The sequence below is a fragment of the Artibeus jamaicensis genome, unplaced genomic scaffold (genome assembly GCF_021234435.1).
Source record: "Artibeus jamaicensis isolate MK-2021 breed Jamaican fruit bat unplaced genomic scaffold, CSHL_Jam_final contig_482, whole genome shotgun sequence".
Classification (NCBI taxonomy): Eukaryota; Metazoa; Chordata; class Mammalia; order Chiroptera; family Phyllostomidae; genus Artibeus; species Artibeus jamaicensis.
In genome coordinates, this window is record NW_026521857.1 from 288,100 (window position 1) to 308,349 (window position 20,250).

Genomic DNA, 20,250 nt, shown 5'->3' on the forward strand with positions numbered 1-20,250 from the left:
CCGTGGTTTGGCTATGTTTTTGTTGCTAAAACTTTGTTGTTTTTAAACTTTGCTGTGCGAGAAGGTACAGTGCCTCCACCTACGCCTCCATCTTGGCGGAAGTTGCCACAAATGACTGAAAACATTCCCAATCTAGGGAAGGAAATAGAAGAGTCCAAGAAGCACAGAGAGTTCCAAACAAGATAAACCCAAAGACACTCACCCCAAGACACAGAATTAAAATGCCAAAGATTAAAGACAAGGAGTGAATCTTAAAAGTAGCTGTGGGAGGAGCTCTACTGGATGGAGCTCCTCCCAGCTGCCACAGATGAGAAATAAGGCATTTTATACACAAGTATACACAGTCCTGCTGTTCTGGTGGGAAAAGGGGGTGGCAATTCCCTTTGGTGGAGAATGCCCCAGGCCCTTCTTTCAAATGGCTTTTATTGGGAATGGTATGTGTAGGTATACAGAGCATACATGAATTGCTCATCAATCCATGTCAAAAGGCTATAGTCACACAAAAACAGGTATTATCTACAGATGATAATTGAAGGAACACAGAGATTTGTCATAGGTCAGGGTCAGTTAGTCATGCTGATGCCGGAGGGTCTTTAAGACGTGTTTCATGAGATAAGGAGTTTACTCCTTATGCCTTGAACTTAAACGGCCGGTTTATATTGACAGGGCTATACCAAGCAAAGCAAGCTTCAAAGGATACAATGTATTTATCAGGCCTGATTCCCACAGAAACACTCAATGTTAGAGTCTGGTCATGCCTGCCACCTGTGTTACCTGGTTTTCCAGGGAGACTTCCTAGCCCCTTTCAGAGCCTGCTTTCGAGAGGCTACAATCTCCAAAAACACAGAGTGGTCCCCAACAGCAGCAAGAGAAAAGCATTTAGTTATCCTACAAGGGGGCTCCCAAAAGACTGTCAGCTGATTTCTCAACAGAAACTTGGCAGTCCAGAAGGGACTGGCACAAAATATTCAAAGTTATAAAAAGCAAGAACCTACAACCAAGATACTCAACCCAGCAAAGCTATCATTTAGAATTAAAGGACAGATAAAGATCTTCCCAAACAAGAAAAAGCTGAAGGAATTAATCACCACCAAACCAGTATTACAAGAAATGTTAAAGGGTCATCGTTAAGAAGAAGGAAAAGAAAGATTAAAATTATGAATAACAAAGTAGCAATAAATACATATCTATTAACATTTACTTTAAATACAAATGGGATAAATGGTTCAATCTAAAGAATAGTGTGGCTGAATGGATAACATAATGAGACCCTTGCATAGGCCATCTGTAAGAGACTTACTTCAGGTTAAAATGCACACACAGACTGAAAGTAAAATGATGGAAAAATATTATAAAAATCAAAATGGAAAAAATATTATGGAAATCAAAATTTAAAAAGCAGGAGTAGCAATACTCGAAATAGACAAAATAGACTTTAAAATAAAGGCTATATAACAAGAGACAAAGAAAGACCCAGTAATTCCACTTCTTGGTTTTATCAACAGAAACCCAAAACACTAAATAGTAAAGACATATGCATCCATATGTTTATTACACCATTATTTACAATAACCAAGATATGAATACAACCTAAGTATTCATCTATAGGTGATTGGATAAAGAAATAGTGGTGCATATGGACAATGGATTATGACTCAGCCATAAAAAAGAATGAAATCTTGGCATCTGCAACAACATGGGTGGACCTAGAGGGTATTGGGCTGAGTGAAATAAGCCAGACAAAGAAAAGCAGATGCCATATGATTTCACTCATATGAGGAATCAAAAAACAAAAATAGCTCTGGCCAGTGTTGTTTGGTTGGTTGGAGCATCATCCTGTAAACTGAAATGCCGCAGTTTCAATTCCCTGTCAGGGAGCACACCTAGGTTGTGGTTTTGGTCCTGGGTAGGGCATGTACAAGACACAAAAAGCCACTGATTGATGTTTCTCTCTCACATCAATGCTTCTTTCCCTCTGTCCCTTCCTCCCCCTCTCTCTCCAATCAATAAACATGTCCTCAGATGAGAATAAAAAATATATTAAAAATAATAATAAAAAACAAAATAAATGAACAAGCAGAACAGAAACAAGACTCATAGATACAAGAGAACATTTTGATGGTAGCCAGGTTGGAGGGGGTTGAGGAACTGGGTGAAAAATGTGAAGGGACTAGAATTATAAACCAGTGATTACAGAATAGTCATGGGAATGTAAATTACAACAAAGAAAATATAATCAATAATGTTGTAATAACTACATATGGTATCATATGGGCACTAGATTTATTGGGGTGATTACTTCAGAACTTATATGTCTAATCACTGGATTGTACACCTAAAACTAATATAATATAGTATGTCAGCTGTAATTTAAAAATATATATATATTTGACCTGACTGGTGTAGCTCAGTGGATTGAGCATAGGCCTGCGAACCAAAGGATCGCAGTACAATTCCCAGTCAGGGCACATGCCTGGGTTGCAGGCCAGTTCCCAGCAGGGGACACATGAGAGGCAACCGTACATTGACATTTCTCTCCTTCTCTTCATCCCTTCCCCTCTAAAGATAAATAAATAAAATCTTTAAAAAAATAAAAAATATATTAAAGATGAAGTGGTTTTCTTGCAGACTGCATATATTTGGGTCATATTTTTTGGTCCACTTTGGCGATATGCTTTTTAATTGGTGCATTTAGACCACTGACATGGGCCTGTGGTTATAACAGGGGGGGGGAGAAAACATAATACCCCCCCCGAGACCAGCATGTGCCCTGACTGGCCTCCACGAGCCAGCCTGTGGTTTTGATGAAGCTCTGGCAGATCCCAGTAGCAAACAGTCCTGCTTGGATATGTATTGGGTGAGATAAGGCAAATAGTGCATCTAATACAGTGTCTATGACATAGTAAGTACTCAATAAACATTAGTCATTGTTGTTAGGATTATGATTTTAACTTTTCAGCTTCAAGATTTACTCTTTGGCTGTTCTTCATGGTGCCTCAGTGTGACTGAAGAGATGGCTATTTATCTGCCCATCTTGTTCCATTCATATATTTGTCACTTCCAAATTCTGTTGTAAGACACATCAAAGTAAGCATTCATTTAGCTGAAAACCTATAACAAGGCATCTTTCCACATAAAACAAACCAATTTACAGCCATTGCCAATAGCTCTTTTTTTTTAAGGAAATACCATTTTCCTTAGCTGATTGTGAAGAACAGTGATTAATTCAGCTCATCAGCCTGCAGCAGCAAATGCTGAACAGGGGTTTATTGTGCAATGCCCTCTCAGTCCCTACATTTCTGAACTTGTCAGAATTTTCTGAGCCTAGACTAGATGTCCAGAGGCCATTTAGTCCATCGTTTTGCTTCCTACACTATTTTTAAGGACCTCTAAATAAAAATAGAGCAGTTTTTCCTTGGCGATGGGCCATCGGGAGAGGGAACTCTGGCCGCATCTATGGTCAGGATCCTGTGGACATTAGAAAGGGGGGCCCTGCCTCAAACAGTGACTTGCCAGTGACCCAAAGGGGACAAAGCCTGAAGCTACAATTACAGGATGTGTTTAAGGAGTGTATGGTGGGACTTGCCTCTTCCTTGCCCATGCTGGTGAGAGGAGGCGCGTGGTCAGATGTGATGGAGACAGGAACTTTGTTAGTGTGATGCCCAGAGAAGTTTCACTGTAAGAACATCAGTGTGGCAGGAAAGCACTGTGCTCCTCCTTCTGATGCTCCACTATGAGGGAAGAATTTGAGGCCCATATTCAACATGACCTCCAGGACCTTACTTTGGACCCCCCTGGAGTAGTCAGTACCATCCAGGAGAACTGAGGGGTAGAAAAGACCCGGGAGGATGTAGAAGAAGGATTGAGAGTGAGAGCAGAGAGATAGGGACTTCCAATCGCGAATCCCTGTGGAATGGATATCAAGTAGATGGGATGAGACACATGTGGAACTGGACTCTGTGGTCATCCGACTTGGAGGGAGTTTTCTTTCTAGTAGCAGGCAGACCTGCTCACTGGACCAGACATTGTGGGCATGGCTGAGCAGCTTCTAGGACTTTCCTCTCCCTTTCACAGGTTAAACATAGACTAAAGCATCGGAGCCACTCTGCAAAGCAGAATCCACAAGAAAGGGAGACTGGTTGTCTGAGGGAGACTTTTTGCCCTTTTTCAAATGTGCCCTGTAATCTTTTCAGCAACTTGTTTTAGAGGTCCGGCTCCTGCTAGCCATGGGTTCAGGCACTGGGCCCCGCTGCTGACAAATGCCTTGCATTGATTTGTTCTGCAGTTTGGGAGGGAAGGTAAAGACACTACTGATTCCCTTTATTTCGACCCTGATAAGACTTTGGAAACAGAACTTCTTTTCTGTCATTCATTTTCCAGCCATTGGTTCTGGTCTGAGTTCTGCTTAATCTTTTTGTTACACTCTTAGGTTTGTCTTGAACTTACACGTCTTCATTTTTTCCTTCTTTACTTCTCTATAAATTAACAAAACATTTGCCACTTCCTTTCCCTAGTCCTCTGCACAGCCAATTTTTATGTATTATTTTCAGCAAGCTATTTATTACATTTGGAAACCCTATTAAAAACTTGGTAAAAGCCACAAGTGTTCACTTTGTTAAATTCATCAGAAGAACAGGATACATCTTCTGGCTGAATTTTGTAGTTTATTAATATGATATTTTGGTTTTGGAGTTTCTAAGGTGGTCCCTCATACCTGTTTTCATATATTTTTTATTCACTTCTGCAGAAGGCATTTTAGGGTCCGAATTTTACAGATATGGACACAATGGCTCAGAGAAATCGCCAGCTTGTCCATGGTGAGCCAGGCTAGGAGCAGGGTCTCTGACCCCAGGCCTCACTCTCGTGTGGTTCCTATTAAGCCCACTCGGAAGGAGGAAAGAAGTCTGGTGTCTCACAGAGACATTGCATTTGTGTGGGTTAAACATGGATATCCTGAACAGCTGTCATTTCTGCAAAAATGGTCAAGACGTTGACTTTTAAGTTTTTGGCTACCTGTGGGGGTGGGAAGGTGAGATTTCAGGCAGACATGTTTTCTTTTGGGAAGCAGGGACTTCAGCCTGTGCTATGTTGCTCATCTGCACAACCACAGAGGCTGTCAAAGGGTCAGGTTTTCTGAACTGCTGGCAGAATTGTACTCCTTATTTGTCAGAAAACATGCACTGCTGTGAGAGGAAGGAAGAGCTGGTTTTCCTGCAACTGCTTGCGAGCAGGAAGCCACATCTCCAAGGCAGCAGCAGTCATCATGGCACTGCAGGGCCCTTCCTGACTACAGATGCCCCGGCCCTGCCCCCCAGGGCTGCTCTGCCCTTGACATGCTGGGCAGTGTTGCCTGCCTAAAGAAGCCACAGGCTCCAAGCAGTACATGGCAGCGCAGATGAAGAGATGTCGTCTGCACTCAGGATTTGTCTCCAGGAGTGTGGACCAGGCTGAGCAGGTTCAGAGGGGACCCCATAGAGCAAAGCCACATCTTCCTATTACTGTCCGATGGACATGTGCTAGGAGCGAGCAGTTCCCCACTTTTCTCTTAGTTTGTTAAGACATTAAAAAGAAAGATGCTAATGTGACTGGAACTAATTTTCCAAAGCATGTGGAGGAGGTAGATGTCTAACTAGCAATCAGGTTGTTATTTACGGGCTCTTTGTTGCTACTAGGGTAGTGGCACTTAATAAGCAGCTCCCAGTGGCTCGAGAACCAGGCTGAATACTGCATATAAAGCATCATCCTGCAATTTATCCATGTAGTATGTAGGAGTTGAACCTTGAATCATTTGCTTGATGGGTTTTTTTTCTCCCCCTGAAAACAGGAAAAAGAACCTCAGTTTTCTCCCTAAGCCTCAGGCGATAGGGTTCGTGCAGGAAGTCCCTGGCCTTGCCTGGAAGACAAAGACGTATACAGGTCCCCCCCAGCCCTGCAAACACAGCTCTGCTTTCAGCAGCAGCTGGGGCCTGGGATCACCTTCCCCTCCCCTGGGCTGGTCCTGTAAATCATGCCATCTTGGGGTTCACTCCTTCTTTTCACACAGGCGTCTTTGTGAGTGGGAGAAAGAATCCATAGAACCTTAAACTAAATCCCCATGGGAACCAGGGGGGTGGTGGTGTGTGTTTGCATACAAGCTTGTGTATTTCACAAACCAACCCAGAAAGATGGCGATCTAGCTGATTCACAGATTCTTGCCAGCAATACTGTCAGCTTCATAAAGCTTTCGTTGGTTACCCTGAGAGTCTGAAATGTCTTCCTCACGCCTGGTGATATGACAGGACCAGTACAGCTGTGCCATTCACATTTCGTGGGCTGGGCAGGCTCCCTGAAATGCTTTCGTGAACTGCTGGCTGTGCCCAAGACCCCCTGCCTCACAGCTTCCGCGGAGGGTGGACACAAGGTGCCCATGGCACAATCCTTGCATTCGAGACACTGCTGCTGCACCCTCCCCATTGCTCTTGCATCAGAGGACAGCTCAGAGGCCAGGAGAAAAGCTATCAGTTGTCTCTGGAAATGGCCATCCTGGTTTTCAGTTTTCCCTTCGACTGTTTGCTGAAATAGCATCTTAGACACGTGCTGAGAACTTCGCCACAATTACTTTGGTTCACAGGGGCATGGATACTGTTTTAAAATAAGAAAGTTGAGCTGGAAATCTGTATGGATGTCCTCCCTGGCAACGTGATTCCCGGAAGTCCCAATGGCCCCATTATTGAAGTCATCTCATCTCTTTTCTAGATTCCTCACTCCCTTCCTTCCATTATGAGTCTTTTTCTCGTTAGGAGTAATGTCCAAACACCTCAGTTAAGTTTACTGGGTGATCTGGATTCATTTTTTTAAAAAGACAAACTTTTTCATTGAGCATAACATTCACACAGAAAAGTGCACAAAGTGAACACGTTAGTGTAGCAAGCACCCTAACTGGGAAGCAGAACATCACCAGCATCTCAGAAGCTCCCTTTGGGCCTCTTCCAGTCGCTACACTTCTGCCAGGGTAGCCTACATACTAGAAGTCTGCTGACTTCTGTTTGTAACTTGATTTTGCTTGTTTTTGAGCTTGTCTTAAATGGACTCAGGCAACAGTATGTCTCTGAGATTCATCCATGTTAAGTGCTGAAGAGCATAGAAATTTGTGATTTGCTTTGAAAGATCACTCAGAAAAGGAGTAAGAGAAAATTACTTTGGAAAGGAATCTTAAAACGAACTTGAGTGTGGATGGGAGATCTGGGAGCCTTGGCCTTCTGAGCAGAGCTGAGCTAGAGGTGGAAGTGGAGGGAGCCCCTGCAGCCTCCTGCTCCCAGGACAGCCCGGCCTCAGCTCTCTTCTAATCCCTGATTTAAATTTCAACAAGATGAATATCGTTTGTTTCAGTGAGTTTACATACCAACCTACGGACACCTTACTAAAAGTCTGCTCAACTGAGATTTGGATTCAGAGTAAAGTGGATCGGTTGAGAATCCAGTTCCAAGGAGTGCAGGGGCAGAACCAGCCAACCATCAAACAACCACCTGGCCAAAAGGGCCTCCATCCTTCTGCTTCACTTACCCATGTCCACAGGCTCTGGACGAGGCCCTTCGCTATTTTTCATTTGCAAACAGGATAACCGTAGTATAGAGTCAAAGGTGCATGCAACGATTTTACATAGTGTTGTTTTATACACCGCTAAGAAATAAAAGATGTGCAAGATGAGGAGTAGAATAGGAGACCCCCCACAGATAGCTGAGACACCCAAATCATTCTCTGTGTGTGAGTAAAGAGAAATAACTGCCACACACAAAGAGCACCAAGGAAACATGCCTATCTCCACCCGGGCGCATGGGGGAGAAAGGAAAATAAAACCCCCATGAGGATTTGAATCACAAAGCAGTATTCTGATCAGTTAGTGGGTAGAATTTACATGTCCAGGCACTTAGAGCTCAAGATGGAATTTATTGGCCAAAAGTTTTTACCTGCGCAGGGCGGGCTTCTCTACCAGAGCTACAAAATGGAAGCCGCGCCTGGCTTACAGACTACTGGGTATTTATATTTTCTAGCAAGCAAGCAAGCAAAGGCATACAGAAGCAGAGGTGGCGGTTAGCTATTGGCTTATTTAAAAACGGCGAGGGTCCCTGATTGGTGGGTGCTGCTGCTGGTGGGCACTTTCTGGCGGGGCCGGGTTAGTTACCTTATTTGGCTAAGGAATTTTAACCCAGCTGTTCCCTGACGTTTATTTATTACCCAGTCTCAGGAACTGCAGATGCTTAACGGCTGTCTGTATGTTTCTACTACTAATGGCCATTACATATTCTGATCAGTTAGTGGGTAGAATTTACACAGGCACGCACAGAATTCGTATTAGCCTCTGTTTGGTAGCATACCCAGGTTCTGACAGAAGTAAATGAAGATCCCTGTGGGAAAATTAGACTTCCATCCAAGCAACTGCCGTTGTAACATGCCATTAATTGTGAAGATGCTTCAAATTTCAGAGAATGTGAATTCATAACACGTGGTAATAAAACCTCCTACTCAGACTTGTGGCAGAGCTCAAAGTGCTTAACAGTAAGTTCAATAAATTGTAGTCACCACTGGGTAGACTGTCCACCCTTTCTGTATCTATGATAGGTAACCTGGAGAGCACTGGTACTCTGGATAAAGAATAAAATAGAAGTAATAAAAATATTTTTAAAATAAAAAAAGAAGCCTAGAATGGGCAGGGACGGCATCCTGAACAAAAGAGGTTTTGACCTGGTAGTGAAAGACTGAACAAGTAAAGGGCGGGAGTATTCCAAGCTGTGGAAACCATGTGAGCATAGCTTTGGAGGTAGGTGTCAACATGGGTGGGCGTACAAAAGAGGAGGGAGCTAGGCCCAAGGGCACGAGTCTAATGGGTCCAGGTGTGACCAGGAATGCATGAGGGTAGGCGGTTTGGAGTCCTGTCATAGAACATATTGATGGCTCCCGGGAAAAGGAAACTGTGCTGTCAGCTGTCACCCACGCTATACAAGATTAGCTTTGATAAGGGGGCAAATATAGGAAGATGAGACCTGGGGAAGTGTTGAGCTGGGCTGTGATTCGGTGGGAGAGCTGCTCTAGGACGGTGTGCTGCCTGAGTGGAGGGAGGGGACGGCCGTCTAGGGCACTAGGACACTGATCCACTCGAGGAACAGAAGAGCCTGTTGGCCAACCCGGCCGCCCGTGATTGACAGGGGGAAGGGTGGGCAGCATTTCAGTTTAACAATCTGATGGGTAAGAGATGAAGACGAGGGAGGAATTGACAGTGAAGAGCCTCCCCCTTCTCACAGCATGAGACCCTGAGCCCAGGGATAAGGCAGGGAGACTGTGGCTCAGACCGAGGTCACTTTATGGGAACCTCCTTGGAGTGGGTGTCAGGTCGGATTTCCTGTCTCCTGAACTCCATCAGACTCCCTGACGCTCGTGGCCTTGCTTTCTACCTCCCCTAATCCCCAAATGAATTCACTGATCACTTTCTTCATTTTCTAACTTCTAAAGTCGGCTGGGACCTTACTCACCCAGATGATACCTTGGCTGAGTCTTTGACGGAACCAGCACAGAGTCCCCCAATTGAAGACTGGTTCCCTTTATCTTTCCTTTTCACTGTCCCTGTTTGAGTCCAGCCTCTCCAGTGCTTTTCTCCATTTCAGGACAGACTGAGCTGGTGGGAACTGGCAGGTGTGGGGGCAACTTTCTCACAAGTCTCCCCAAGAGCCATGGATGAAAATGAATGTGGCCCGGTCGTGACGTGAACTGTTTGGGGAGGAGAAGTGAGCAGTGGCCAGTTTCTCAGGGAAAAAGGCCAGCAGCGGCCAGTTTCTCCAAAGTGAAAAAGGCCCCGAGCCCCCTGCTCGATAGCATTTTATTGGGTTGTAATACACAGGAATACAGGGCAGCAAGGATCAAACAATAGATGACATTTCAAAGAAATCTGAGGGCTAGTATGAGTCAGAGTCTGTCAGGAACAGAGTTTTAGGGTTTCGGGCTTGAACCCTTAACATATGAACGAAAGCACTCTTAGCAGAGTAGATTTCACAGGTTTATCAGGAAGTCTTTGTGATGCCAGACTTTCCCCCAGGACATGCTCTAGCAAGGCAAGGAGCTGCACCTCTCCCCATCAGGTATTCAGGCTTAAGGGGATTAGAGCCAGGAAGCCCTTCTCCCAGAGAATGTGGGGACTCGGGCTATGTCAAAGCAGGCGGGTGGGGGGGGGAGGTGAGAGTCCATTGCTCTTTGTTGCAGCCCCTGAGTCCTTCCATGAAGGCCTCTGAAGTGATCAAGTATGGCTTAGGTTGCCCCCTTGGTGTGAGGGGTCTTACCCGTCATTGACTTCCGACCAAGCTTTGGGGGCAGGGAGAGGAACTGAGGCAGCGTTTGCTGCCAGAGACAGGCTTTGTCTCCTGCGGCTGGCAGTCCAAAGGTCATCCCTCACCCTTAGCCGCAAGGGGTGGAGATACAATTTCTAGAACCAGGCAGGGTGGTCTGCAACAGGCAGGGACACACCCTCCAGACGAAAACAACAGGAAAGTGCAGGTCCCCCCCTGGTGTGCCAGGAGGGCAGCAGCCACCACAGAGAACAGAAGAGGCTTTGACCATTTCTAGGACTCTGCACACTCCTCCTCAGGACCCCTATAAATGATCTACTGTGAGACAAGCAATACAATGGAAATTAAAAACCAAGCTGAAGGAATGGAAGCTGAAGGGCTAATAAACACAAAAAAGACACACAGCTTTATCATAATTGGAAAAATGAATGTCTGATATTAGAAAGTGTTGGAGAAAATAAGGGGAAATGAAATTTGTAACAATGGGAGTGTGTATCATACAAAAATGAAAGAAATCTGTCAGTTTTTTGTATGGGCGAAGGTGTGCATACTGTAGGTCCCAGTAACTCATCTGTGGGAAAGGAGTCACAAGAACCTGTGCACAACGTTTCTAACAGCAACAAAGTGGCAACAAGCTAACCGTCCTTCAGCAGGGGAGTGAATACACTATTCAGTCAATACAGCAGTAAAAACGTGTGAACTGGGTTTGCAGGAGTTTCAACAGTGTAAGGTTGAAAGGGAAAATAAAGAGCAGAAAGATACAGTAGGTTAACATTTATGTACATTTCAGAGACTCTCAAAACAATAGTAGATGCTTAATGTGCGGTAAAAAACACAGAATCAGGCCCAGCTCCAGAGCACAGGGCTTTCAGCACAACAGTGGCCTCGGCCTGCGGGTGTGTGTGTGTGTGTGTGTGTGTGTGTGTGTGCGTGGGTGGGCATGATCTCAGGGGGAGGGTTTTCTTCTCTGTCATGCACTTCTGGTTTTTTTTTAACAGAAAGATATCTGCAATTGAATGATAAAATGCTGGCATGTCTTTTGTTTCACTGGTGAGTACATAGGTGTCCGTTGTGTTGTTTTCTATATGTTTGAAAGGGTTCATAATTTGCTTTAAAAATAAACAATAAAAGACTGCAAGGAAATGTACCAAAATATTTATAGAAATATATTACAGTGTTCACACTGCTTGTGCCAGCATGGGAGAGTTGTGTGATTCTTCTATCCCCTTGATTGTGCAAGTTTTCTGATTGTAGTATATTTATCATGAAAATAATTATAGATGATTATTTTAACTTTTAAAAATATAATTATATGGAAAAATTGAATAGCAAACTATGGTATAATCCTCGAGGCCTGCATCTGTCAACCTCTTATCAAATACGGGTTCCTTTGTCAGGTGGGACGGGTACAGTCCGTTGGGGAGGGGATTAGCGGGCTGTCCGTTGGAGGGCTCCAGGCCTACAAAGAGCACAGTGTTGCGACTTCTGACACCAATATTTCCACAGGACTGAATTGATGGGATCTTTCTGAATGTGTTATTTGTGGCACGCAATGAAAAAGATCTTGTTCACCAGCCAGATTCCAGGCTGGAAAAGGACAGATTTGTATTCAGGTTCTTATTGCTCAACTTAAAACCCGCATCTTCGTAGTAACCAAAACGAATTCAGCAGTAATTTTGTTGAGTGAGGCCTTGGGTCTACGGGAGAGACTGGCCCAGTCCTGTAGCTGCTGGGGCTCCTGCTCCCCTTGAGATCCAAGCAAAGTTCCCTCAGGCTCCTAGTTGACAAGGCTGGGAGAGGCAGCATCCCAGCCTTATTTGCAGGGAGGTGGGGCTGTTTTAAGATTCCTCCCAGGCACCTCTGGCATCTTGTTCTGAAATCCTTCCCCCAAATTCCTGATGGTCTCACTGCATTGCCCCTCCTGTACTCACAGTGCCCCCACTACGGGGTGAGGTGGGGGAACACCTGTCTCCTCAAAGTCTCAGGAGATGGGTGTGTGAGGGGTGAATGCACCGGTTTCCTCAAAATGAACACATATCCCTGATGTTTCAAGTTCTTGATACGGAAAAGCCCCTTTGCTCCCCTTGCCATCTGGAACTTCTCAGTGGCTCTTCCTTCAAGCAGAACCCTTCCTACCACTTTGTTGCTTTGCTCCTCTCCACCTACTTTTTTGTGTTTCCTGATCTAGGGTCCCCTGGCCTTTCACTCTTGGGTTACTCTGTTTAAAGTTTTAAACAGAACAATTTTGTTCTAACAGTATCACTGCCACCTATCTTGGCTTTGCCCCGGGGGCTATTTTTTCCCAAACAAAATGATAACCCAAAGGGTATTGTTGAAAAGAGTTTGCCACGCTAAGTGAAATTCTGCCTGCGGAAGGTAAACCATCACCGCCCCCATCCCACAGGCTTGCCCCGCCTCATCCCTGATAGTACAGTCTGGGAATCTGGACATACCAAGAATTGAACAGCATCATGCTAAGTGTCAAAACTAAGCCTTCAGATGATTTGGTAAGAGATTATTTAAATGATTGAAATGGTGGAAACTGAAGAAGAATTTTCAACAACATCTCTGCAACTGGCTGTTCGTAATTGGCAGTCTGACTACACAGGCTGGGGCAGCTCCTCTTGTGTTGGAAGAAGCATCAGCCCAGGGTGATCAGCCACTGCTGGGGTGAGAGGCAGGAGGGTCTCGACTCTGCTCCAGTCTAACTGCCAAGGACAGAGGGAAGGCGGTATTTTCTGCCTGCAGATGGGAGTAAGAAACACTCTAACTAGGAAAAACCCTGGAGCCCTAGTCCAGGGGAGCAGAGAGTTAATTTCTGAAAGTGGCTACAACAAGAGCCATCTGTGCCATAAATGGCCTCCTGTGTTAAGAAAAAGTTGAAAAACCAGAACTGAAAGAAGCAGAGAACTTTCCACAATGCCAGTGCAGCCTTAAGTCTGTTTTGGAAGTAAGTGGCATCACAGGGAACCAGCTAGGAGCAAATACATTGCCCGGCAAGGAGCTCGGCCCATAGCAATTACTCAGTTAAAGTTTGCTGAGTGGAGAAAAGGATAACCAAACTCAGCAGTCTATGGAATCAGTCATGGTATCCTTGATTGCAGCTCTGAGCCCAAGATTTCCTTGGGCTTCACCCATGCCTGAGATGACCCTTAGCCCCCACATGAACCAAGAGATGTCATCTGGGGCTGCAGCTGAGACTCCCTGTTGCTGCCTACAGTCCTGACCTTAGCCAGGACCTGTCTCTAGGGAGTTAGGGTAAGGGGGGGCTTTGGTTGAGGATGAGTGAACTTTACAGCTGGTGGGAGAAAGGGGACATGAGCACACTCATTCCACTGAGGGGGGCGTGGGGCTGGAGCCTCTTTGCTCCTGTTTTCTCTCTGTGCATTTGCCTTATTATGACAAGGGACAAGTTTTTCTTCAAGGCTTCCCTGCACCCCTAGGTTCGAGACAACCCTGGGTGGCCCTTGCCAGGGCCAGTGCATCTGATGGGGGACAAGGGACAACGTTGGGGAATCTGGGGCTTCTAATCTTTGAAATGCTCCCTTGACAGTGTCATGCGAGCTGCCGCTTTGGAAGGGCTATTCTAAGAAAGGAAACAAATGAGGGTGGAAGTAAAAAATGATTAAGTACTCAGAATCTGGTCCCTCAGAGGGAATGTTAACCAGAGGACCCGAACCCAGCACAGAAGTGACCCTCCATATAGCAGCTTTTTTCAAAATGGCAGCAGTGGGGGCCTAATGCTCCGCATCTGGCTGAACATCATTCCCAGTCCTAGTTACCCAGGATATGGAAGTGCAGTGAGCATTTGAGAAGAAATATGTATTCAAGGATGCAGACTTTCCATTTGTTTTTACTTCTGAGAACCCTTCAACAGTGCATTTCCACTGCCTACTTTTCTTCCGTGGCTATTATTTTAGTTCTTCTTTGCATCCTCTGCCATAAAACAAGGTGAAGTAGACATGGGACTTAAAGAATTAATCATTTGGCACTGGGCATACCAGTTTCCAGCAAAGGTGCCGTTACCGGAATGTCTGGTACCGACACAGTTGTCGGAGAAAGCACTCCTCACTGTGCGTCGAGTCCTTCCAGGGCGGCATCTGTATTAACCTTATGTGTGCCGACTCCTGAAGGAGACAGAGCAGCAGAATAACCACAGATGGCAATAAGGTGTGTATCCAACATCCTGGCTGGCATAATAATGTTTTAGTCAACTACAGTGAAGTTTAATCTAAAATGAGCTTGCTATCAAATCAACTAGATAGAAAGGGAATGTTAAACAGAGGAGATGGCCCATTTTATCAAGAGAGCTCCTTGTAACCTGGGTATGATAATAAAGGTGTGTGTCATTCTGAGTGGTATTTTGTAAAATTAATAGGTGGTATTATGTGGCTGAATACCATCCCTCACATGTATGCGTCCCTCCAGCAGCAGCAGAGGAACTGGGAATCTGAGCTGTCTCACACGGCACCAGCCTGAAGAAAGCTGTATCTAGACATAAAGTACTAATTGCCAGAAATCAGCTAAATAGAGAACCTGAACTGAATGGAAAGTAGCTGGCATAAAGAGGGGGAAATTAGGATGATTAATAAGAATGCAATCAGAAATTCTTCAGGAATGATGGGGAATAGATCACAAATGAGGGATGGGATTGGCTCTGTGGGTGTATTTCCAGCCCAGCAGACAGCATGCCATATTCATGATTCACATCGGCAATAGTCACAGAAAATAGATGTGATTTTATGAAAACAATAGAACTAACTAAATAGGCATATTTAGTTCTCTTCAAAGAGGAAGGAGGAAGCCACAGCTGACTAAAACAACTTGACTTCTCCATTTCCAGCTGAAAATTTTATAACGAAGCAAAAGCAAATTTTTATCATTTTCATGTTAACTTGGTAAACATGAGAAACTTGCTTTTATTTCCTTAGTTGGGTAAGAATTACAGAAGAAAGTTTTGCAACTGCAACCAAAGATGTACAAGTAGGCATTTTAAGAACCACTTAAGTTTCATAAAATATTAAGTCAATTGATTTTTTCTTTTCAGATAACATATGCAAAGAGAATGGTGCAAAAGTCCAATTATAGGCCTATAGCTTTGCAACCATAAATAAAACTTTAGTGGGGTACAGAGATGAAATAACCATGTCGGCTATGGAACAAAGCATGCCAAGAAGAAAAATCAAGCGCTTCCTCTTCAAAATACTGAGTCTTTCTTATTTAAAAAAATAAATGATGTGAGCAAGTTTGTACAAGGCACATTTTGAGACTTGCAGACAAGACTTAGGCAGGAAACCTGAATGGGAGGCGGGCCGTGGAAGCTGTTGGAGATCATCTGTCTGGTTCTGACTAGTTACTCCAGGCTTGCAGGAGGCAGACCCTGCCCTCATCCCTGAGCGAGTCCAGCTGGCTGAAGAACAGAGGTGGAACATCACCAATTCGTCAGGTGTTCAGAATTTTGGAGCCTGAGTCCCTGATGCTTGAAAATTGTACCCCAGAAAGTCACTGATTTTGAGAGTTGCCTTGTAGGTTGGAAAAAATTACTTGACTCCGGTTAACAGAGAGCATTATGGTTAAGAGTTCAGGGTCTGGAGCTGTCAGCCTGGGCCTGAACCCGGCTCCACCAGTGACCACCTGTGTGCCTTTACACGAGTTGCTTAAACTCCCTGTGCCTCGGATTCCTCATCTGTAAACCAGGATTAATAAAAATACTTGTTAGGGATGTGATAAGGATTAAATGAGTTAATAAATAAACTACACAGAGTTAAAACAGTGCTCAGCACGTAATGAGTTCTTATAATGCCTCCTGCAATGCAAGAAGTGTTCTAGTTTAGGAGTGTCAGATCTGTGCGGTATGTCTTTTAGAGACCCCTGTCAGGGTGGAAGGCATCACTGCATAGCCCATCGGCATAGGAACTTCTGGAAGAGCCTGCCTGCAGTCACCACCCACTTCAAGGTCTATCATTTTACTGCATAGAGAAAAAGTGAGATGCACGGAGATGGAAAGTGTCAACCATTGTTTATTGGTTGGGAAAATATGTGACTACAAATAACAGAAGCCCTCCCCATATCAGCCGAAACAGACAAGTTTGTTTCTCTCAAGAAAAGAGTCTGAGGTGGGCAGCCCAGCCCTTGTGCGGGGGCCACAAGGCCTGAGCCTCATTCTGTGCTGTCCCTCCCCACGCTGAGCTCCCTGGATCTACTCTCCAAACTTTTCACCTCATGGTCACAACATAGCTGCTGCTCTTCCAATTGTTGCCATTTTTTTTTGGACAGGAAGAGTGGAGAGGTTCCGGGGGTAAAGAAAGTGCTTTCTTTGAAGGCACATTGTCTTCATTTTGGGAGGGACAGACCCCCTAGGGATTTCCACCTGTATCTCATTGCCTACAATTATGTGGCACACGCCTCATCCCCACCCCACCTCCCACCACACAACCGGATTCCCACCTGCCAGAGAAAGCGAGAAATGGACAGTTTTGGTTTTTCTGCAAGGGGAGAGGGGTGTGAGTCCCTTTTAGGGGTCTCTTCCACAGAACTGACCACATATGAAATGCTATGGGGGAAAATACCTGCCTATATTTGCTTAGGCTTTTACTGTTATGGATTTTCTGGTTGGGAAATGTTTTTATCCTGGGAAAAGGGCTTATAGAGTTATCTTTGTAGCCCATTATGGAATACTTTTGTTAGAAAATATTGATTCTTGTCATTTTATTCCACGGTGAAAGATTAGACTTAAAAATGCAGATTCCTCTGAAACAGGCAATATAAACACAAATTTGGACATCACAAAATGGAAAATATCCTGATAGCAGATATTTGGTGACAGGATCTGCTCTACGTGGGGATGGGGACACCTCTTTACAATTTTGCCCAAGCCGAGACATTTTCATGAGCTTGGCACTAATAATGTGGGTTTATTTTAGTAAATTAAAGATGAGTGCATGCAGAAGGTGTTTTGAAGGACTTTTTCCTGGCCATTTGTCACAATAATTGTGTTTTTACTGTCTACACAGATGAAGCAGTGTGCGATTTGTGTTTTCCTGGGATCACAGGCCCAAAGGCGATGTCCTGCAGGATTTGGGTGTCACAAGTTGTAAAGATGTTGCTTTCCTTCTGAACTAATGCCCAAACTTTGGAAGAATTAGCTGAGTGCTCCTTCAAAGTGCAGAATTTGGTCCTCACCCCTGCAATTCTGGTTTAACAATTGTTAAGAAAAACTTTTTTTTAAAAATTGATTTGAGAGAGAGAGGAAGGGAGAAGAGAGAGAGATTGAGATTTATTGTTCTACCCATTTAGACATTCATTCATTGATTGATTCCTGTATGTGCCCTGACTGGGGACTGAACCTGCACCCTTGGTGCATTGGGACTGTGCTCTCACCACATGAGCTACCTACACAAGACCTGACTTAATAGTTCTTGTATGGGATCTGGAAATCTATAATTTTCACCAGGAGCCCAGGTGATTTTTCAATTAGCTTATGCAGGAATCAGAGTTTTAAGAAAGGTTCTCTAGCCGGGTAATTCCAGTTGCTTCATCTCCCCAACACGTGATCACAATTATCATTAACAAAATGTGTTGTTGCTCTCTGTCACCTTCTGTAGTAGGTAGCTCAGGCTGCCATAACGAAGGCCCACAAACTGGGTGGTTTACACAACAGAATTTACCCCCTCATAGTTCTGGTGGCTGGAAGTCATTGGCAGGGGTGCTTCTTCCTCTGAACTAGTTGCAAGCAGGGCAGTGGCCTAGGCTTCGGGCTTCTGGTAATGGCAGCTAGATAACTGGGACTGCCTCTCCTAAAAAAGCAAGACAAAAATGTTATCTGTTCAGGATCTCAGAGAGCTAAGAGGGCATTCAAGAGCTGGGAGAAAGAAACCAAGAGCAGCGAGCTTGGTTTGAGGGCTTCTCTCTAGAGGCACCTCCTGTTTCTGCAACAGGGACCAAGGGGACTCTGGGCGTAGGTAACACTCCGCTTCTCGACCTTCCGCTGTCTCCACAGTGTTTACTTTGTGGTGATTCTTTGAGATGGACACTTATGATCTGAATGCCTCTATGTTTTATGCCTCAAAAAAAAAGAGAAGTCATTTAAAGAAGACTTGGCAATGAACAGACTAGCATTTGAGGTCCAGGTCTGCTATTTAGAAATGTGACCTCATGAAAAGTTCATTTTTTTTTTCAAAACTCAGTATCTTTATACTGAGTGTAGAGTGTAAGTCTATTTCATAGGATTGTCCTGAGATATAAATGAGAATGTTTCAAGTGCCTGGAAGCAAGTAGGCTCCCAGATAACAACAGCAGTAATAAAGTATTGCCATTTATGAAGAAACTATAATGTGCCAGGCATTGTACTAAGTAAGCTCTTATGCCTCAGCCTGTGCAGTCTGTGCCATGACACAGACAGGATTGTTACAGAAAACACTCCCCGTGTCCCTGGGGGTCTTGTTACTCTATAGATCTTTTTGCCCACTGTTGTGGCTCTCAGTGCCAGAGTTTGGTAAAAAGGAAAGGAACTATTTATTCCAAAGTTACACTCGTTCAGAATAATGGTGAATGTCGCAGTTAAATCCCAAAGTCCCTTTAAAAAAACACCCACAAACTCACACCCACATACAATCCTTCCTTCCTTTGCCAAACCAGGCCAGTCAGGAGTACCATCTCCCAGAAAAAGAAATAGAAGCCTGTAGCTCAGTGAGGCCCCTATTCTTAATCCAAAATCATGCGGCACTGATAGGAGAAGCCCTGGGAGACCTTTGCTCACCCAAGACCCCAGGCGCCATAGGAGAACAATAAGACCGTCTGGGAAGAGCAAATAAAGCAAATAGCCGGATAGTCACTAGGACTAGGGCTAGCACCCCCGCAGGTAGAACCAATTTTCACATTTAGCCTTTGAACTCTGCTTCTGCCCCGTAGATAGAACTAATTACCGCATTCTGCTTCTGTTTCCTGCTTTGCCACGTAGATAGGAAGACCCCTAATCTATATATTCCCCAAGAATCTTTTGTTCGGGGCTCAGAATTTGGAGACTGACTCCTCTGAGCCCGTGCACGTAAACGAATAAACCTCGTACTCCAGAATCCCTCGGTGTCTGGTCGCTTCATTTCCCGTAACAGCACTTCCTCACAGTGGGCCAGTGGGAGTCCTTCTGCAAGTATTGGAACCATGTGGCCAAGAGAGAGCTCTGCAAAGCTCCTACATCCTGCTTTCCTGCTTCCTAAACCATGTGGTTAAGGGAGCCACCTCTCTGCTCCCAAACCATGTGGTTAAGCCCCAGCATGGGCTGCCCTGCCAGGGTTTTAAAGCCCAGAGAGGATCTTCCTCTGAAACCCCATTTCTGACTCCTCCCACACTGGATTATGTCTGCCAGGAGTCTGGTTTCTTTGGCAAGTGTGGCCCTGTGAGGCAGAAGCTGACTCCAAGGCTCTTGCAGGCTCAGGAAGCCCCTCTGGCTACCTTGCATCATGAGTTTGAGTCACACCCCTCTCCCTGGCTCCCCAGCGCAGGCTCAGCTCTTTAACGTTATTAAAACATTGGCCAAGTTCTTCAGATATGCAAAGGAGCTCTCAATGGCCCCGCTTCACTCCCCTCATCCCCCAAGTGATCACTACGGGGGTTCTCTGCATTCTGGGGGACTTTCAGCTCAACACGCCATTACAGGAGCACCAAGGCTCCATATGGGCCCTGCTTTAGGAAGGCACACCTAGTAAGTAGCAGAGCTGAATTTCAGGCTCAGCCTTGTCCAAAACCAGGGCTGGGAATCTGTTTGGCCTGCTGATTGTTCATGACCTGGACAGTACCACTTCCCTTCCAAATCTGGTCCTGTGTTTCTACTAAGTGAATACAATCTCAAGATTAACTTCTCGAATTCAGCATTGCTGAATTTCCAGTTTCTCCAGAATAAACTGATTTGTTCCAATGAACTCTATTTAAAAGGAAGGCA

General features: G+C 44.9%; 1 long non-coding RNA gene across 1 annotated transcript in view; it reads left to right on the forward strand.

Annotated features, from left to right (window-relative positions):
- Positions 1-19,314, forward strand: part of LOC128627886 (uncharacterized) — a 114,172-nt gene extending 94,858 nt beyond the window's left edge. The window contains exon 3 of the long non-coding RNA XR_008392184.1: positions 17,327-19,314. This is a non-coding gene — a long non-coding RNA (uncharacterized LOC128627886). The remainder of the gene's footprint in view (positions 1-17,326) is intronic.
- Positions 19,315-20,250: the final 936 nt, after the last annotated feature.